The sequence below is a fragment of the Marmota monax genome, unplaced genomic scaffold, assembly GCF_021218885.2.
Source record: "Marmota monax isolate L192 unplaced genomic scaffold, Marmota_monax_Labrador192_F-V1.1 WCK01_AAM20220418_F8-fsc00003, whole genome shotgun sequence".
Taxonomy (NCBI): Eukaryota; Metazoa; Chordata; class Mammalia; order Rodentia; family Sciuridae; genus Marmota; species Marmota monax.
The window spans coordinates 34,362,657-34,375,793 of NW_026694084.1; the positions used below are offsets into that span (position 1 = coordinate 34,362,657).

The following is a 13,137-nucleotide window of genomic DNA, read 5'->3' on the forward strand; positions in this document are numbered from 1 at the left end:
CTCTTCCTTCAAAGCCGAGGGGCCACCCTGTAGCTTGTGGTTTTTAACAACTTAATCTTCCCAGTGACATGCTGGGATCAGAACCCATAGTGGCTGGGACCAATGCCCTTTTCAGCAGGTGATGAAAGGGACCAGGTGCATCCATTCCTTCACAAAAGCACTTCCTGCACACCTAGCAGGGGGCAGGCACAGGGCCAATCCTGTGCTTACAGGAGTGGGCAAAGCAAGGTTAGCCTTGTGGAGCTCAGGAGTTGGCAGGGGAAGAGGCAGGCAATGGCACATCAGCATGACAGGTGTGTTGACAAGGTCCAAATTCTATCTCAGGAGTCAGGAAACAGGCTGAGCATCCACATGGCACACACTCAGAACAGCTACCATCACGTCAGGCACTGCGATAAGCACTAAAGACACGGGAGAAGACACAATCTGCCCTCCAGGAGGAGCTCAGTCTAGCAGACTTGATGCATAGCATCTCCAGAGCCTACCCGTCACCCAGGGGTGGTCCAGAGACACTGGCCCAGCTTGATGAAGGTTTGGGGGAATTGAAGGAGGAGAAGGAATTCACAAATTCAGTATTCCATCACCCCTACTGCCTCCAGCGCTTCCACCTTGGCCTTTTGCCTGAAGGACTGGAGCAACCTTCCAAACTACCTTCCTGCTTCCACTCTTTCTACCCTGCACCCATCCTCTACACAGCTGATAGTGGGATCCTGATTAAAAAAACAAGTCAAGATCATAGTACTCCTTTGCTTTTTCATTCAGAGTAAAATCTAAAGTCCTCAAAAAAATCTAAGGCCAGATGTGGTGGTGCACACCTATAATACCAGTCATGGGAGGCTGAGACAGGAGGATTGCAAGCTCAAGGCCAACCTCGGCAACTTAGGAAGGCCCTAAGCAATTTAGCAAGATCCTGTCTCAAAATAAAAAAAAAAAAATAAAAAGGATTGGGGATGTTGCTCAGTGGTTAAGCATCCCTACGTCCAATCTCTGATACCAAAAAAAATTCCCCAAAAGGTAATGTTCTCAACCCCAGGCCATCACCCTCTTCCCTCATCCAGAACTATCATCACACATTGTACCCCAGCCACACTAGCCTCCTTGAGGTTCCTTTAATGCAACTTTCCATACATGGCTACCCCAGAACACCTGCACTAACAAGACCCTCTGTCTGGGTCACATTTTGTCCTCAATTATCTATGTGTTCACTCCCTCAGTTCACTCTGCCCAAACATCTGCTCTAGGAGAGCTTCCATGAACACCCCATTTGCCAGTGTACATCCCCCAGCCTCAGCATCCTCATCTTCCTTAGCAAATTTTTCTACAGAAGCTTCTTTCATCATCTCATATGCCAGCCATTTGCTAGTTGTTTGAGTCTGTTTCTCACCACCAGAATGAGAAATCCTTGAGGATAGGTACTTTTTTCTGTTATGATCATAATAGTTGCCCATCTCTTGGAATAATACTGGTATGCAACAGAAACTCAAATAAATACCTATGTGTGGAATAAATACTGAAGTTCTGAGCTGGGAGGAGGTGTGGGTAGGCATCCCTGGGCAGCAGAGAGCAGAGCAGGAGTGGGTTGGGAAGGGGCACTTCAGCGGACCAGGGCAAAGGGAAAGGGCTGCTCTGCTCAGGAGCTATTTTTAAGATGCAGAGGAGTTCTGCTTTTCTTCTTTTTACTCGCTTTTCTGTGACATTTTCAGTAACTGGAAGGCAACAGGGACTTTAGAGTTCCCTCTCTAATGAGTTATTGAGACCTCTGGAAGCCCTAGCTTCTCCCCATCCTCCAGGGACCCAGGCCCTCTTCATACTGACAATGCATTATTCCCATCAAGTGCCGCCTGTCCAATTCCAACACGCTCTTTCTGCCCCTGATAATGAGGCTTCACAAGCACTGATAAGCACCTGTCTAGAGCCCAGTGTCTGGACAGGGCAAAGTGGACAACAGCCACTTCTACTCAGGGCCTCTCTGATGCCTCATACTCATCCTGTGAGATCTCATTTCAAGTTCCAGTGGATATTAGCAGCACAGGTGACTGGAACTGAGCTCCAGAGAAAGGAAGCTGCCCAAAGACACCCTTAAGAGAGACCCAGATTCCCACCTGGACCACAGCATGGCCAGGCTCGCCTTCTTTCTACCACACCATGTTGCCCTGAGACACAAAGGACTCACATTGTTACTTTCCCATCCTTTAGAAGGCTCACAGAGCAATGTTTCCTTCAGTGTCCATCTCACCCTCTAGACTGGGAGCGTTGACATCCAACATCCCGCTCCTAGAACACGGCCAAGGAAGTCCTCAATAAATGCCCTGGAGATGTGTCAAGAAGACAGAACTGGAAGGTCTGTTCACACCAGTACTGGCTGAATGGTGCCCCAAGCCTGGCTACAGTCAGACATGTATACATGGGATCATCTTCTTGGCCAGAGTTTAGACGAGAGGCCAAGTCATTATCATCACCATCATCACTGTCCTTGCTGCCATATGAGTTTCCTAGGTCCACCATCAAATTCTAGAGCCTAGAATTCCAAAACCCAAACGTTAGCAGGGGCAAGCTCTCTGATGCTTTGTGGGGACACTCCCAGCTTGCCTCTTCCTGGTTTGTGGATGCCAGCAATCCAGACATTAGATGCGTCACTCCACCCACATGGCCATCTCCTCAAGTGTACCAACTTCCCCTTTTATCAGGACACCACTGACCCCACGTTCATTTTATTTCTGTTGGAGAAATTTTATTTCTAAATAAGGACACAATCTGACACAATTTGGGGAATGGGGCCTTCAAGACGTATTTTGGAGAAGACATGACTCAACCCCTAAGCAGTCACCATCCCCAGGACAGCTTACGTTTCCACTGCCCGACTCCGTGTGCCAGGAGCCATACTATGGCTCTCTGGGCATCAACTCATCCAGCTCTCACCACAGCCCTAAAAGCAGAAGTCTTAATTCTCTCCATCTGATGGGCAACAAAACTGAGGCTCAGAGAGTCCTGTAACTTGCCCAAGGTCAGTTAATAGCAAATAAAAGGCCAAGTGGACTCACACAAGTCCAGGAGCCAAACTCCTGGCCAATCACCTACACCACCAAAGTGTTGCTCCTGAAGACGTGATCATTTTGCAGACTCAAATCCTGGGTCTACACGATTACCATCTGCAGACACTCCACACGGTTTCCTTCTTCAAACTGCAAGTTTAAAATACCATTGCTGAATCAACTTACCCCAACCAACTCTCAACTTGTTCCAGGATGGGAAAACCCCACCCATTCATGTTATGCCATTAAGACTCTTCCAGAAAAATGAATTTTAAAGAGTAACGCATGTCTACTTTACTAATTCATAAGGCCCTGCTCATGCAAACTCCTGAATTCACGATCCTCTATAAACACTGCCCGCACAGCCTGCACCCTGCTTCGAATGATACAACCCAGAACCCAGGCAACCTAACCTGCCCAGTAGGTGGCTCCGGATTGCCCAGGAAGTTGCAGGATGGCCAGCGGGAAGAGCGCTGGGCTTGGAGTCAGGAAGCCCGGGAGCCGCATCTTGTCTTTTCTTTCCTCCTCCACGTGAACTAACCTCAGTGCCAGGGCCCAACTCCTCCTTGTCCTTATGGACAGTTTGAAAGAGTTTTTCAAATGTAGCAAAAATCAGATTTTCCAACCCTAAGCTAAAGAGGAATAAAGGAATAATTCATCAAAGATGAATTAAGCATCTTAACCAGAGGGTCAACACTTGGCTAAGTGGATATTAAGGACTCACCAAGATGAATAAGCCTGCAGGGGAGAAAGAAACCGTGTGAGAGAGAGAGGAGGGAGGGAGGGAGGGAGGCAGAAACGGGTACTTTGACCATCTCTCCGCAAGGTGGTCCATGCCCATTTCCCAGCCTGAGAACAGAGTTCAGCAGTTAGGTGACTTGTCTGAGAGAGTAAGTAGAGGGCCAGGGCTGACCTCGGGGGAGTGACTGGGAAGGCCAGGGGCTTTCCTCCTCACCTGCCCGCCCTGGGCATGGAGAAGGAGATGGAAGCTTGTTCAGCTGGAAGGTGAGCCCACCTGAAGTTTTAAGAAGCTTCTTCTAGCCCTGGCTTAGAAGGTGGACTGAGGGGAGGGCAGTGAGTTGGGAAAGGGCTAGATGATCTGGGGAAACCACACAGAAGTCTGCCTGAGGAGTGGACAGAAGAGGCTGAGCTAGAGAGGCTGGGATAGAGATCCTCACACTGGTTTGGTTTGGAGAAAAGAGCAACAAAGAAAGACGATGACTGACAGGCATGAAGAAAGTTCTCTCTTCCAGAGGCTCAGATCTAAGACAGAAGGACACCAGGAAAACCCTGTCCACTTCCTGTTCCCCATATATAGGAACCAAAGAGCTGCAGTTGTGGGAGGGGAAGACAAGAAAGAAGAGGACACAAACTTGGTTCTTCCTCATCCCACTTCCACTGAGGCAGGAACAGCACTCTAGGGGAGGCAGAGACTGATAGGGCCAGGGGGCCTAGAAGGCCACAGTCTGGTGAGACACAGACCTCAGGCAGCCTTAATTACAAGCCAAAAAGCCTGGTGTCCTGGCTCTCCCTCCTCCTCATGCCATCATCCATCAATCTCCAGACCAGCAATCCTGATTTCCCTCTCTACCTTCCCTCCTCAACTCCCCTCCACAGAGTATTAGTCAGATTTTGTCACTAGAACAAAATACCTGACATAGGCTACTTATGAAGAAAAAGAGGTTCATTAAGCTCACAGTTTTGGAGGTTCATGGGCATGGAGCCTGCATCAGCTCAGTTCTGGTGAGGGCCTCATGGCAGATGGTAGCCAGCAATATTGGGAGGGCATACCAGAGCAAGCAGGCACATCTTGTGTCAGGAAGCAGCAAGAACTGGGTGGGACAGGCTTTGCTCCCTTTACAACAACCCTTTTGGGAGAACTTAAGAGATTCCGGAACTGCCTTCCTGCAGCACACCCCCAAGGGACTAAACAAAAATCTCAACAGCCCCCGCTCTTTATGGTTCCACCACTATCCAATAGTGTCACCGTGGGGACCAATCTCCAGAACATGAGTCTTGGGGGGACAAATGACACTACATCCAAACCAGAGCAGAGTGCAATCTGCAAATACCCCACACCTCCACCCCGCTGCTGCTCTATTTTAGGTCTGAGGAAGTAACTGTCCAAGGAGAGGAAACTTGCTTAAGGCTATTACAGGAAGGTCTATAAACGACCTGCTGTTTGCTTTTCTAGATCAGGAGCTCTGTGATAGTGACGGACAGGAAATCACAGGGAGACTGTATTCCAGAGAAACCCCCAATGCTGTTTTATTTCAGCCAGGAGTTTGAGCTTTCTCCTTGAATAAACCTTTTCCTAAATCCCAGCAAATAAGCAGCACATTCCTACCACAAGGACTTCAGCAGAGCTCTTCTCAGTCTTGGGCACCCTTCCCCACTGCTGCCTACAGAACTCCTGCCCTGGGTGCCCCAACATTCCCTCACCACATGACTGGGATGACTCCCCACTCCCTGAACACCCAGGGCTGCTCTCCTGTGGAGTGGGCGGGCTGACATCCATCCAACAGTTACAGTTATCCAACGGTTACTTTTCTCTTCTGCTCAACTGCAAGGTATTCAAGTGCATGGACTTTGATTTTTTTCATCTCCCAATCCTAAGTGCTTGGCACACAGCAAGACATGCAGGAAGTTTGTGCAGTGAAAATTCTTTAAACTGAATTAGCTCTTCCATGCTTCTTCTCCCTATTGATCACTCAAATGGGAGCGCTGATCTCATTTTGGAGCACACTGACTTTTGTTTGATACCAATTACATGCCAGGCCCTTGCTAAGCTGCTTTTCTTATATATTATTTTATTTGACACCTTTAAAGAAAAGTGAGATGTTTTCACTATTTACAGAAGAGCAAATTGGAGCTCAGGGTGGTTAAGAGAAAAGCTCATGACAGAGACTACCAAAGCCACCCAAGGAATTGGGGCATGAAATTCACATTCAAGTCTTCAGAGCCGATACTGCATCATGGTCAAGAGTGTGGATATTGAATTCAGACCACCTTGCTTAAAATCTTGTCACTTAGTAGCCATCTTGGTTTCCTGGCATTTCAAACAGGGCTAAACACCACACCTATTTGATGGGTTTTGGTGGGCACTGCATGAGTTCACAGAGGGAAACTGCTCAGGGCAGTGCCTGACACGTATGGATGCACAGTAAATATTAGCTGTCATTATTGACCGTAAGGCCCGCCGTTTTCCCATGGTGTTTTGATGAATGTTTTCCATCCACCAAATCTCCTTTGGCAAGAAAGAGTAAGCTGACCAAAGGACAGTCCACCAGAGAGAGCATGAGAACTGCTGTCTAGAGGAGCAGCTCAGGGAACAGCAGGTCAAAGATCATGAAGACTATGACTGCGTAATTCCCCATGCAACAGCTCTCAGCAGCAGCTCAGCCCTCATTGGTGTGATGCTGGAGCAATTCACAGGGGAAAGAACATCATAGGAGCCAGAAGCCAACTCAGCTCCCCAGTGCCCAGCTACTGGCCCATACACCAGAGAACAGCCCCTTTGCTAGAGAACTCCAAACGCTTGCAGCTATTCCCTGAAAACCCAGGCCCTGCAGAGGGAATCTCCAAAGCAAGATGCTCACCTGAAGATATCTCATCCCAGTGGCCATGCAGACAAGACCCATTTCCCTCTGAGGGTCCCGTGTTCCACACCCTCATGGCAAATTGGCTGGGAGGATGAGTTGGGATAGAACTATCATCCCTTTTGGGCAGATGAGGAAATGAGGTGCAAAGAGGATGCAGGGCTGCAATTCAAGGTCACACAACAAGTCACTGTCGTCCCTAGGCTGGAACTTAGAACTTCTGAGTCTCAATTCGGTGCCATTTTTCATTACCTTATTATATCCTTTGTATCAGTATTTGTCTTCTTGGACTACATAAATTTCCTTCCCTCCATCCATCAGAAACATTTCTTGCCTCTCTCCTGGCACAACGCTAGACACAGGGCTTCAGAGATGAACAGGCTCACCCTGGCCCCTTGTAGCTGAAGCAGCCTCCTCTAGCAGCGGGCACAGGCACGCTCAGGAAGCTCTTCTGCCTGAGTCCCGTCCTCTTCTTGCCAGTGTTCTCATATATATCCTGATTCTTTTCCCAAAATGGCAATTCTTACATTTTTATGAATGTTCTTTCTCTTCCTGTCTCTAAAAGAAGGCTGAATGGATTAAGCTGTCTGGCTCCAACTTGGTGCCTCTTGGAAGGAAAGGGAAATTAAGACCTCTTTACAAAGCCAGGACCCACAGGGGTCAAAGTCTTCTCTGAAAAGAGACCCAAACTGTTCCGCCCATCAGTCCAGAGAAATGGCAAGAAAGCTGGGCTCTGCCTTGGGGTTTGAGAGCAGAAAAAAAGGCTCAGAGTTAACAGTGAAACCCCAAGGTGTGGGTGTGGAGCCCCTCAAACAGTGAGGACCCAGGAAACCCTCAGGGCCTCTGCTGAAGCACAAAACTGCTCAGCAAAGACAACTCTGCTTCCCAGGGTAGGTAGGGCGCTCATGGGCACAGAGCACCATGAAAGCCCTGAACCACAGAAGACACCACGAATGGGAGGTGTGAGCCCCCCTAGAATGAACACAACGGGACAATCTGGAAGTGAACGTCAGTATGTTTAAAACAAAGACAAAAGTCTGGAACAGAAACCAAGAAAGATCACCCAAGGACTAAAGGCTGGGCTAGTCTGAAAGAGAACCAAACAGAATTTCTAGAAGTAGAATGGACAGGCATTAAAACTTAAAACTCAACAAAGGAAAACCCAACAACATGGCCAAGCAGCCTACACCCGACTCAGCCCCTGCTCAATGCCTGCTCTTTGCTGGGCACTGTCCTGGGCACAGGGGCATGAAGGAATAATCTAGAGTCTCAGCCCCGATCCCGTAGCACCCTTCAAGGTACCCATCTCACAGGAGAGGCCACCAATGAGCAAACATGTTTCCCTGCAAGATCAGAATCACAACGGTACCAAGTGACATTATCCTCGTGTAGGATCTTCCTAAGTCGTCTCAGGTAAGATGACATGGACAGTGCAGAGGAAAAGAAAAGGCGGGGTCAGCAGTGGAGCCCAGAATCTTCTGGTTCCCTGAAGCCTTCCTGTTTCCATGCAGTTCATGGAACTCAGGGGAGAAGAAGTATCAAGGACTGGTTGAGTCCTCTGAGTACATTTCTACTCCTAAGGAGAATTAAAACTACAAGGAAATAGGTCCACGGCATTGTCACATGCCAGTGGTTTTATGAAGACAGAATCCCTGACCAAAAAATCACCATCAGCTTCGAAGAGGGAAGCAGGAGCATCCCCCAGAACCCCAGGCAGGCGTGTCGAGGTACCCTCCTTCCTGTTCTGCCCACGGCCCATCCCTGCAGCCTGCTTCTACGGAACTCCCTCCTGCCACAGCTTGGGGAAGTACTGACAGGCACTCTTCCTTATCCCAAACCAGACTCCAGCTGGGGCCCTGCAGCACCAGGCGCGCTGGCTGCTCTTCTGTTTTCCTAACTCCATGCACCTTTGCGCCTCCTGAGTTAGGGTGGTGGAGAAAGAGGAAACACCAGAAATACTACAAGAGGGGCTTGGTTTGTGGCATTTCCAGGGGATGGGAGCTAGAGGGGCTGGCAGGGGAACCCCAGGCAGTAAAGAACCTTGTCTCTCTGCAAGCCAGTGTGTTGGAGGCCACCAGAGCCAATGTGGCTCTTCAAAGCGCTTAAAGTCTCCGGAAACCATTTCCTAGGAGCATCAGGGACAGAAGCCCATTTTCTCTAAATAACTGAGACTTTAGAAATCTGGTCTTAATTACCCCTCTGCAGCAACGTGGCTATACAAAGCACCATAGCTGCTCCCTCACCCTCAGAGTACAGGAAGGCCCTACCAAGCACCTCCAGCAGGCCAGGCTCTCAGTTATTTTCCCCCTAAGGATTTATTCAGATCTGTCTCATGGAACTACACGCTCGCTCATCTCTCTTGTGGCCAGTAGCCTGTTTGGGAACAGGGCTGGCTTAGGTTAGGACAACCTAACTATGATTTTGGAACCAAGAGTTTAGCTGTACAAAAGGCACAACTGTTGGGCTTCACACCGTGCCAGGAAATGAACCACCAGCAGACTTTAAATGAGGGACCACCCCGCTACCCTCCCCATCCCTCCTGGGAGAGGATGTGAGAGCAGGTGAGCTGGTAGAAGATTTGCATCACTGATAAATTCAATTCACCCTTCAGCCAGAATGAGACAAGACAGTGTCCCCAGTGAAAGTGAACAACTGGGCCTGCTCCTGAAGAATGCCCAGGACAGTGAATCCTCAACTCCAACTCCCCGTGGAAAGCCTGGCACAGAGAGCTCTGGCAGAACCCACTGGGTCAGGAGCCTCTCCCTAGAGGCCCTACAGCACCCTCCTTTACCAGCCCCCAAGATGGCCACATCCTAATCCCCAAGACCTGTGAACATGTTCCATTACCTGGAATTAAGTTTGCTAATCAGTTAACCTTGAAATAGAGTGAGCTGCCTAGTTTACACAGGTGGTCCAATGCCATCACTTAGAGGGTCCTTAAACACAAGGGGAGAATCAAGAGACAGTAGCGTGAGAGGGACTGAGAGCAAGAGTGCTGGCTTTGGGAACAAGCCAAAGCATGTAGAAGGCCCGAGAAGCTAGAAGAGACTGGGAACGGGTTCTCCCTGGGCTTACAGAAGGAGCTGCCCTGCCAACACCTTGGTTTTAGACCAGTGAGGACTATTTCAGACTTTTCAGACTACAAGATAGTACATCTTACATGGCCTCTGTACTTGGCAGGGGTAGGAGGTCTTCCCGCAGTGATCTGGCACCACCTCCAATTTACCTTGTGCCTTTCTCATGGCTCCCTTACACTAGGGCCGCATGAGTTCCCTTACCACCTGGAGCACCTGCAGCTCTTCCCGGCAAAGAAGACTTTGCACATTCTGATCCCTCTGCCTGGAGTGCCTCCCCTCCCAGCAGCCTCTCTACCCCTAGTTTCTGCTCCACTTTCCAACTGCAAACCAGCCTTTTTTTCCCCTGGCAAACTTAGAACCTATATTGTATCCCTATCCTCCACTTTGGTATTTGGCCTGTTGCCTTAATAATAAATATCAGCACAACCTTTAATTTCTTGGAAGTTATCTATTTTTTCCCAGTTCTTTATCTCCTCCAATGGAATGCAAGGATGGGTGGAGCCAGATCTACCTTGTTCATCACTGTATCATCAGGACTTCGCCCAAGGTGTAGCAGGAAGCAGGTGCTCCACACAGGGTAGCTGAATTGATTAAATGAAAAAGTGTGCGGCTGACATGGAAAGATGAAGCTGGAAATAGGCGGCTTTGAAAACAGGGTCCTTATTCATCTTTGCACAACTGGCATCTAGTACAGTGGAGCCACTTAGCAAATGTTTACGGGGTGCATGAAAGAATGATTCAATTCCAGACATATCTGAGAAGCACTGTCCTTTCTGGGCAAGGCTCCCAAAGGGTTTTCCTCTCCTCCTTCGGGACTCCTTAGAGGTAAGAAGTGCAGGATACAAAGCAAGTGCTCCATAAGTGCTGTCACTGTCCCCACTGCTTATGTGGACATTATTTGTACATCCCCTAGAAAAGATCTCTGGAGCCCATGCCAGATACAGCAATGGAGAGACAAATGAGAAGAAATGGAAAGAAAAGTGAGATGGACACAGGAGGGTCCCGTCAAACAGCTGAAAACTGGGGAGGGGAAGTGCAGGAACAACAGTGTTCCAGGTAACCTGGATTCCCTTCTTTCCAGGAGACTGCGCCACCTGGGTGCATGTGGAGCAGCCAGCTGGGAGGTGTGTCCCCATGAGGGAGGGCTCCATTTGAATGCACATATTCATCTTTGGGCCTGCAAGGCTCACACTAATTTTGAAAATCTGGCTCACTGTGGCTGGTGAGGACTGGGGAGGTGCAGAGAATTTCAATTTCCTTCACCAAATGGCAAGCTTGCGAAAAAGTCCTTTCTTTCCGACATTATCACATACTAAAAATGAAAAACCAGCCATTCAGAGCTCTCATAAGGAGAAAAATAGGTGGGCTGGTTAGCCCACAAGAAACAGGGGGGCTGAAAATCAAGTCAACTGATCATCACATGGTACATAATGTGCTAAGACACTGCCCTTTTTTGGACTTGAGGGGTTTCTATTTTTCACAAAAGAATGGGTTGGTGAAAAGTAATTCCCTACATAAAAAGCCACCCATTTCAGATTTCAAATCCATTTGGTAGCTTAACAGTAAGGTTAAGTAATGTGTTTAACTCCCCATCTCAAAATATGTAGTTTGAGATGACTGCCTATCTCAAAAATAGCAGCAATAAGACAGAACAGAGAAGTCACTCAAGTGGAGAAGGCTATAATGCAAGAAGACAAGTTCGCAGGTCCGTTTCATGGCTGGCAGAACTTAATCTGACATTGTCACAGGAGCAGTGGCCTGAGAGTTGAAAGACTTGTAAATTATTCCTGGCCATAAGAACCTTGGGCAAGTCAGATTTCCTCTCTGGACCTCATCCAGGTAACAAAACGGAGTGAGAACAGTTATTCTCTACGGTTCTTTTCTTTCTAAAGTGTTGGTTGAGTGACCAAAAGATATGCATCTTCTTAGTAGCTCTCTAACTGCGAAACAGAAAAAATCTTGGACTGAAGGTTTCAACAGAGGTAAGACTAGCCTAAAAACTGAATTCTGTGGTTCACAGTCCCAAAGCATTACTCAGCAATCCATGCCCCGCTGTCATCCCTGAATCAATTAGGCCAAGACAACCTGACCGAATAGATGGAGAAACAAGTGGGCGAAAGTTCCTGGTCTTTCTGATTTGTACAGGTAAGGCTGAGGTCAAGGTTGGCTAGTCATCTCCCTGCACTAGTGGAAAAATAAATTGTTAAAGGAAACAGCTTTAGGAATGCCCAAGATGAACTCATGGGATGAATTAAACCGCAGAAAACCGGACACCAGCGAGTTTCTTTTTTCTTTTAAACTTCTTGTTGCTCTCAGAAAACGCAGCAGGTCCCAACATGATACAAGCGGAAAACACAAGCCACTTTCCTGGTCTTTCCATGAGCCAACACCGAGCCCCTGGTGGCAAATTTGCCCCCTTACTTGTCTCTTTTGCTTTAAGCAAGTGGCCTGGGGCCTGCCTGGCAGCGCCATATCCAGGCAGGGCCGGGGGCCGGGGGCCGGGGCCGCGGGCGGCGGGGAACTTTCCTCAGCCGCGCCAGACAGACAATGCCGCGGCCGGCGCCCGCGCCTCGGCGCTAGGAGAGGGCCCCGCCGGCGCTGTCCCGGCCTCCAGCGGGAGGGGGCCGCTGCGCCACCAGGGCGGCCCCCGCCCCCACTCGGCGCCTCTGCAGAGCAGGGGCCGCCAGGCGCGCGCTGCCCGGCCGCGCTCGGAGCTGGGGCGCGGAGCCCCCTGGGCGGCCTCGCCCGGCCCGGCAGAGCCCCGCGCGCGCCCCGCACGCTCCCCAGACCTGGGGCCGGAGTCCTGCCCGTGGAGAGGGGCACCCCACCCGGAAAGGCGCCGGGAGCCCGCCCGGGGCCCCGTCCCGCACCTCTCCGCGCGGAGGGCCGGGCGGGGGGCGCCAGCCCCCGAGGACGACCCCGCCCGGCCCGGCGCCCCGCAACTCACCGGGACCGGGCGGGCCGCTGGGCATTATTCCATCGCGGGCTCGGCGCCGGCTCCCGGTGGCGGCGCAGACGCCCGCGCCCCGGCACCCCTGGGCCCCGCGGCGGCGGCTCTCGGGTCGGAAACCGGACTGCGGCCGGGAACCGCCGACTGGCTGGAGGCGCGGGCCGGTGCCCGAGCGCAGAGTGCCGGCCCGCGGCGGCGGCGGCGAGGCCAGGCGAGGCGCGGGAGCCGAGCGCGGCGCAGGAAGGGGCGGGCGACCATGTGCCGGGGGGAGGAGGCCGGCGACGCGAGCTGCTCGCACGATCCCGCTCGGCGCGGAGGGCGCGGGTTTCAGGAAATCCAAACACTTCGACAGGAAATCGGAATCCTGACTAAGCATTCCCGGCCCGGCCGCCGCTCCGCGCCGGGGGCTCCCGCCGCGCTTAACCCTTGGCCGGCCGGCACACTGGCGGGGGCGCGGCGCGCTGGACACCCGCAGGCAC

General features: G+C 50.8%; 1 protein-coding gene across 4 annotated transcripts in view; it reads right to left on the bottom strand.

The window, feature by feature from the left end:
• Window positions 1-12,768, bottom strand: part of Asap1 (ArfGAP with SH3 domain, ankyrin repeat and PH domain 1) — a 324,201-nt gene extending 311,433 nt beyond the window's left edge. For 3 of the 4 annotated variants that reach the window (XM_046464614.2, XM_046464613.2, XM_046464611.2), the window contains exon 1: window positions 12,656-12,763. The gene's annotated coding sequence lies outside the window, so the exon portion shown is untranslated. Of the gene's footprint in view, window positions 1-12,655 lie in introns of all 4 variants that reach the window. The other variant, XM_046464612.2, reaches the window with a different exon arrangement.
• Between the last annotated feature and the right edge of the window lie 369 nt (window positions 12,769-13,137).